The sequence below is a fragment of the Numenius arquata genome, chromosome 12 (assembly GCF_964106895.1).
Source record: "Numenius arquata chromosome 12, bNumArq3.hap1.1, whole genome shotgun sequence".
Lineage (NCBI taxonomy): Eukaryota > Metazoa > Chordata > Aves > Charadriiformes > Scolopacidae > Numenius > Numenius arquata.
The window spans coordinates 2,137,863-2,145,553 of NC_133587.1; positions in this window are offsets into that span (position 1 = coordinate 2,137,863).

The window sequence follows — 7,691 nt, forward strand, 5'->3', positions numbered from 1 at the left end:
CTCAACTCGCACCCTCCTGCTGTATCTGTGTTGGGATCAGCTCTGTGATTATGATTATGAATTAGAACTCGCCTATATAAGGAAGAAGGTGGGTGCTGCTTGTTATTTTTAAGAGCAGCAGGTTTTTCTTCTGAAAAAGTGCAAGGTCGACTCAAATGCCTGAATTATTAAATAAAAAAATATGGGCAAATCAGGTGATTACCTCTTCTAAATTCACATTCTGAGAATTTGTAATTGTGATCAGGTGTGAAAAGTAATCTATGCATTATAAGCATTGATATTGGTATAAATACGATCGGGAAAAAATGAAACAACTATTAAATCCCAAAGTTGCTCTCATGTTTTGTTTCCTACCTGCTTCATCCTTGGGATTTACCAAACTGAATTAGGTAGAAGTTAATATTCAGTTCTGCACTTCTGGTTGGGTTTGTGCAGCATTTTTAGGCTTCACTGTTGTTTTTCCTTCTATTGCTATCTGTTTTTCAGCCGTATTTAATAAAACCAGGAGAAGATTGCTGGAACACAAAAGCTGGTGCAGCTACTTTGCAGAACATTTGATACCTACAAATACTTTGCGCTCTCTCTGGCTGTATTTTAGTATTTTACAGTCTTTGAGAATGACAGACGCTGTTTTAAAAGCCTCTGTACTCACAGGAGCTTTCACCTTTACTTCCTAGTCCTCACGCAACCTCAGTTCTTGGAGTGGAGAGTATTTTGTGTAGCGATGTGCAAAAAGCACAGCGTGTTTCTGGATGGCTTAACAGAATTCCTGTCGATCGTGTAATTGGTTTCTTTGTTCTTAACATTTCAGCCACCTGTTCCGAGATGACAGTACCAAGTTCCTAACCACATGCTTGGAGGGTTCAAAGAGGTTTTATGGGAGCCCATACTCCTTCATCTGTTGATGAAAAGTGCCAAGTAGGTCCAGCTTTAGCATTGGAACAACTTGTTTGTAGGAGTTTGAACTTGCTGTAGTCAGTAGATATCTATACCAACTGAAGAGGTGCCTGTGTTAATGCTAAAGGAGCTGCTGTGTGCTGGCCAGCACAATCCCAGCCAACAGCTTGGGTCACGTTTCTTCGTAGGGCTCCTTCAGTATTGGCATGAATTTCTCTTGCACCCCGTTCTAGTTATGAGGTGCAGAACCGAGGAGTAACCTCTGGTTCTGCTGAAAATAAGGTATTTGCAAAGGAAACCTGTTTTACCTCTAGGAACAGAGAAAAAAAAAATAATCACATTACAAGAGAGAATGATGAATTGTTTCAGAGGATGATGTACTATAGGATTTCTTCCCACTGTGTTTACAGCTGGGGTTGGGGTGGGCTGGCTTGTTTTCTTTTAGGTTTTAGAGGGGTTCTGGTGGCTTTCTTCTGCATGACTTTCCTCAACTAGCTTTTGCCTTCCTCTGCTGAAACCTTGATGTTGTCCTTGATTTTTAAGTTGACAAGAGGAAAGAGATCAGGGATTTTATTTCTCATTCTGACAATAAGCCTAATTTTAATGTGAATTGAAGTCCCAGTCTGTTTTATATTTCCTAGAGAAGCTTGAGACATAATTTTTTTTTTTAGCACTTTACAGTTCTAGTACTCATCTTTTGAATACATTTTTTAGTACATGATTGCAAGAATATTTTAGTGCTAATTGTGGGGGTTTTTTTCTATGTTTACTTGCAATCCTCTCTGCCTTTGTAGGTTCTTGGAAAGTGTAGGTGGTATCACTTGCGCAGAAAAAGAAATGATAACGAAAAAACAAGTACTAAAAAGGATCACACTTTTAAAACATGGATATTGAGGACTCACTGCAGTACGTTAAATAAAACATTGAATCATTGTGTTTAAGCTTTGTATATATTGCAATCTGCTTTACTTACATGGTCTTGTTAAGCACTTTTTTTTGGTATTACATAATATTTTTGAAGGTGAATCAGAACGTGTTCGCAATGAATTGACCTGATGGCAATAAAAATGAGACCCTGGCTGAACCTGTACTCAGGGGCTCTGCTCTGCTGCAGCACGGCACTGGGGAGAGAGCGAGGGATGCCACCACCCCCCCACAGGGAGCACTGCTTGGGGGCTTGCCATGGGGCAGGAGGAGTAGGACACTCCCCAGATGCTGTGTAATATCTGTCTGTATTCATTCTGATAATATATATGCTTAGACAGGTGATATTAAAGCAGCGGCAGGTCACCGGTTGCTGGAATGCAATGAAAAGTGAAGGCTGCCACAAGTGTCAGGTCTCACTCGGTTTCTTTTTCCATTGCAAGGGAAACTTCTTTCACTATTGCATGTGTATTTACTAAGCCTCTTCATAGTGATTTTTATTTTTAAGTAAACCTGTTGTTTTTAAACATGATTCAAATCACAGAATTAGAGGAATGGCTATGAACCAGAGATGCTACTGCATACACAACATGGATCTAACTTCTTTGCTGTCTTGTCTTCCACAGGATATTGCTAAGGAGGCTCGTTGGCTGCCACCTGTAATGTAAGGTTAATGTTGGGACCAGAGGTTAGGTGTGTTGCAGGTGTGCAACTTAATGAGTTATTAATTGAATGGCAGGTGGAATACGAATAGGGAGCAGACAGGCTGCTGGAATGCTAATGTCTGTTAACTCTGCAGTGGGAATTAAAAGACAGTGAGTATATGCTTTGGCTTAGTCTTTCTATGAATATCATTGTTGTGTAAAAATGGATTTTTACTAGTAGCAAGATTACCTTTACTTTGGGAGCTCTTATTTTTGAGGACACGGTAGCCCATAGCCTGGAGTTGATTGTCTTATGTGCAAGTTGTGAGAGATGATGCTTTTTGGGGGAGGTAGTACCTTGTGCAGTGTGTGTAGGGAGAACAGGTAAGTTTGGAGCTCAGCATCTCTTTGATAGGTTACAGCCCTTTCATTCGCGTGAAAGTTGTATTTTGGTTTTGGATCACTTCCATTAATAATGAAGTTCATCACCACTGGGCTTGGTATAAATTAAAAATTCATCCTGATACTGCTAAACTGCATCCCAGTGTCGATGTCTGCCTGGCATTTAAAGAGCAGCTTTGTTTTCTCCTGTTTGTCTTTCACACTGCAGTTTCCAGTGCTGTTCCCCATTAACAAGTTTGCCCAACTCGTTAAACAGGGATTAATTGTGCCTGCACTACAGAGATCTGGAAAGACTGAAGTTATTAATATTTGGAGGGGAGGTTGTATATGTGTGCCAATAATGATAAGGGGTGATTTTGCAACTCTTGATAATAGAACAAAGCTACCTTCGGGCTGCACTCTCCATTTTTCTCTGTGCGGTTCTGAAATTTATTATGTGGTTTTTGCCCGTTTTTCTGAGCCATAAAACATAGCTGGGAGGACAAAGGCAGGGAGATTTTTATCAACCTTGTTTTAATATTGAGATTGTGTTTGCCCTTCATTTTCCCACTGAGAGTAATTTTTCATCTCCTCTTTCTTGATTGAAATAGAATTGTCCAAGGAGGCCTTAACAGTGTCTGATTTCTTATCCACAGGTTGTTTTTTTTTTTTCTCTGCCCTTGTTTATATGAAATATCACTGACTCCTTGAAGTGTGCATTCCTTAGTTAAGCTCTAGTTTTGCTTATTGTTATACCGTTATGTCACCAAGGTGGAAGTATTTGTGTATTATAGATGTATTTCCTGAGTGATGAGGAAAGACAAAAGACTACCCATGCTACTAGACCATCTAATTATGATTTAATAATGAACTCATGTCCGCATGAGTTAGTTACTGCTCAATTTCAGTAAGAGGTAATGGGTATGGCTGGTTACTTTGTTATGATCCATTTTATTCTGGTAACATGCCATTAATTTTAATTGGAGTCATTCTGGCATAATGCAGCGGTGACCCTGGCCGAGGTTGGGGGTTTTTTTGTGGTTTTTTTTTTTTTTCTTTTAACCTGAATGTAACATTGCAGTATAGTAAAATGCTGTTATTTTATGTCATCATTACTGGATGAAATAAGCCACAAAACATGAAGAGCCTTGTGCTTATTCACATATGCTGAAAATGTTTTATACAGACTAAATCACCTTTTAAAATACACACTTTAGAAACGCACTTAGATCCAGACTTACTGGCACTGATTGAAAAGGAGGGCTAAAAACTAACTGCAGAACAAATTATGTTTTGTTTTTCAAATCCTCAGTGGGTGTCTTTCTGTCTTTGTAACCAGAGAAATCGATAGTCAATTAATGTGTAGGTAAGAGTCGATATTTTAGAAAACATCTAGGGGTTTGGATTGATTTTAGCATATGGAAAAGCTTGGTCATAGCTTTAAAGATTTTTCATTTGAATCTTGACATTTGGTTCCCCGTGCTTAATTATCATTGAGACTGGAACATCACTGTTTTCCAAAGACACGTGAGTCCCCGCCCCGAGCATCCTTTGTACACACACTAATCAGCCATTGATACAAGTTAGCTATTCACTGCCTAAATCTAGATAAATTAATCCTCCACTAAAAGTGGAAAATGCTTATGAAGAAAAATATTTGCATGAGGCAATGTAATTGCTAAAACACTGGTTGTCAAGAAGACATCTGTGATGTTACAGATGAAGTATCCATATTTTGATTATCTTATTCATGAAATCGTACTGGTTTGTGGCTATTCATTTCCTGTTGTTTTCCTCTGTTACAAATGAGGAAGATGAGTTTGGGCAGCTAGTTTGCTTTGTCCAGACAGAACACGCATTTATCACATTTAAAAAATAACCTGGTAAAAGGTCACCGTATTAAATCAACATTTTTTTACTGCATTATTTTAGAAAATATTTATTTTCCTCATTTACCCACCCCCACACCAGACATGTAATGGAAGTTTAGAACAGTAGTTCAAATAAACAATTACCGGGACAGTGAGCTCTGTCTAGAAAAACAAAACCTGGTGACATTAGTAACTTCAGTGCCAGAAGTTGGGGTTTTGAAGCTTGCCCGTGGATGCTAAGGATTAAGTCCCGTGCTGGCTGGGAGAGTCCTTATGGCCCCTGTAGCTATAGATGTACAAAACTTATTTTATTTCGGTAAGCTAACTCATCTCTGTTTCTATATCAACCAAAATTTTCTAGCTTCATTAACTAATTTATTGCCATTAGGAAAATGGCTTTGAGGGATGAAAATTTCCTGTGTTTTACATCATATATTCTTTTTTTTTTTTTTTTTTTAATATTACAATACCTTATGTTTGAGAGTGATTTATTAACCGTCTTTCACTGGTAGAATCACAGAAGGCTGAGTTCCAATTCTAGCCAGGCTAGGAAAAGCCTATATCCCACCTAATTTTAGCAGTTTTGAATTTAAATCTGTCTGGATTTGGACTCCATGGACTTGCACGGTCACACAGGAAATCTGTGGCAAAGTGGAGGACCTGGGATTTGGAAAAAATGGAATATAGTTCTAGTCCTGTAACGCTACTATTTTTATTGTAGGTGTGTTGTGCAAGCGTAACTTGCAGCTAACCATATAAGTCTAATTTGCATTTGTAGGTGGAGAACAAAAATTGCCACCTGAGACACGTACAGTTTATTAGCTGGTGCTACTACTTCATGTAAATTATCCCTAATTAAATGTTCTAAAGATAGTGATTTTTTTTTTTTTTTTAATGCTTAGTAAATGTATTGAAGTGGCTCAGGAAACTGATCAACACAGAAGAGTTTGAGAATTGTATAATAAGACTAAATTAAGTTAGTGCTACGGAAGTTAATTTCCTGATGTATTTAGTCTGGAACAAACCCAATAACACATTTAACTAGCCAGGTCGCTTGATGAACACTTGCACAGTTGGAAATTTGCTTTTAGTGAATATTCAAGCTAAAAACTAGCTATATTCCCACTTTCATGCTAGTAAAGGCTGAGTGCTTATATATTAATGGAGAAAATAATTGCAGAGGGTCATGAATGTAATTAAATAAAGAAGGAACTTGCTCAGATTTTCTCAGTATGCTTGTTCTTGTCTTTGATAGTTAATATATCTGTTTTTCAAGGGCGGTTTGGTAGATCCTGTTGGCGCACAAATATATATCTTCAGAGACCGCAGTTACAGTTAGGCTAACTAAAGTTGATGGTTTGTGTTGCTTTGGTGCGGAGGAGGCAATTCTCCTGTTGTATTGCCTGCTGACTTGATAACTTGTCGTGCCACAGCTCCGAGTGATTAATATTGATTAGAAAATTTCCCTATTTATACATCGTGATTGAAAGGCACTCTCCTGAAGTGATGCATAGCGAATAGCACTCAGTGAATTAATTGCTGAGGTAAAAACACGTGGATCATAATGACCTTAAACAGTTGTTTCCCTGTTAGTCTGTTCAGGACGTTGGCTGGGGCAGCCTCTCAAGAGACGAATGAAGGTTGTATTTCTAGCTTTCTCAAAGGAAATTGTTATAAAACCCATATTCTCGGAAACAATTTTTGAGGTGCTCCCTTTGAAGCAGAGGTCAGGAGCCAGTGGGATTTTTGCGGGGGGATGTCTAAGGATTTCAGCTCTGTCTGAAATAGATGAACTGTTGTGCGTGTACTTCAGTCTGTGTGAGTTCTTCAGAAAGGGTATCTGGGGTGCTTTAGTCCTCTGCTGAGATTTTAATTCACCTTGTTGCTGTGCACATGCAATGGCAGTCATCCATAGATTCATAGATTGGTCCAGGCCGGAAGGGACCTCCAAAGGTCATCTAGTCCGACCTCCCCGCAGTCAGCAGGGACACCCCCAACTAGACCAGGTTGCCCAGGGCCTCGTCGAGCTTCACCTTGAATATCTCAAGGGAAGGGGCCTCAACCACCTCCCTGGGCAACCTGTTCCAGTGTTCCACCACCCTCATGGTAAAGAACTTTTTCCTAATATCCAATCTAAATCTCCCCTTCTCCAACGTGTTTGGAGAGTCAATCCATGCGTGTTTGATTTCAGTCTCCCTTACTCTAGAACTAGCTATGGCAGCATTCTTCTGGCTGTATAGTCCCGTAAAGAACTTTGTGACCTGCATTAGAAGTATTAATGGCAGCAACAAAGGATCTTCTTACTTGTTACTTTCATGAAAGCTGTTGGGTAACAGCTTAATTCCTAGTTCTCAGAGCGCTTAACTTACTTCATGCAAGTAGAGGTATTATTTATCCCTGTGTATTTTGAATACAAGCTGTATCAGAGATATTAAACAGTGCTTTAGCAGTAATGGTCTATTAAATTTGTGCTTCTTGGAGTGTAAATTATTTTCATAATGGAGGGTAATTGCTCTGCTTTGTCAATCCTCCATCAATTCATGAACACCGCGGGGTGTACATGCAACCTCGTGTTCAAGGAATTATATATGCAACTCCTGTTATTGTTTGTTGTTCAATAAACAGCTTCTAATGACTAAAGCTGTGTGTGAGCTGTTACTTAACAGCTAAAAAATTTACCAGAACTGTCATTGCCCTTCTAGCAGAGAGCTCGTTGTTAGTGAATGCTCCGAGATATCTTGACTGAGATTATTAACTACTTTGCAATCAGTTTTCCTTCAGTGTTAATTGTGCTGCGAAATCCTAAGATATTGTGTTAAAAACCATTCAGAAGTCAGAGTCACAGATGCGTTTTTGTGCTTAAAAGAGCAGATGCTTAAGTTAGGGCACAGTCTGCCTATAAAAACTCCATTTTTGTCATGAATTGGGTATTTACACTCACAGGGGGGACGCTTGTGATGTTTGTACACACACG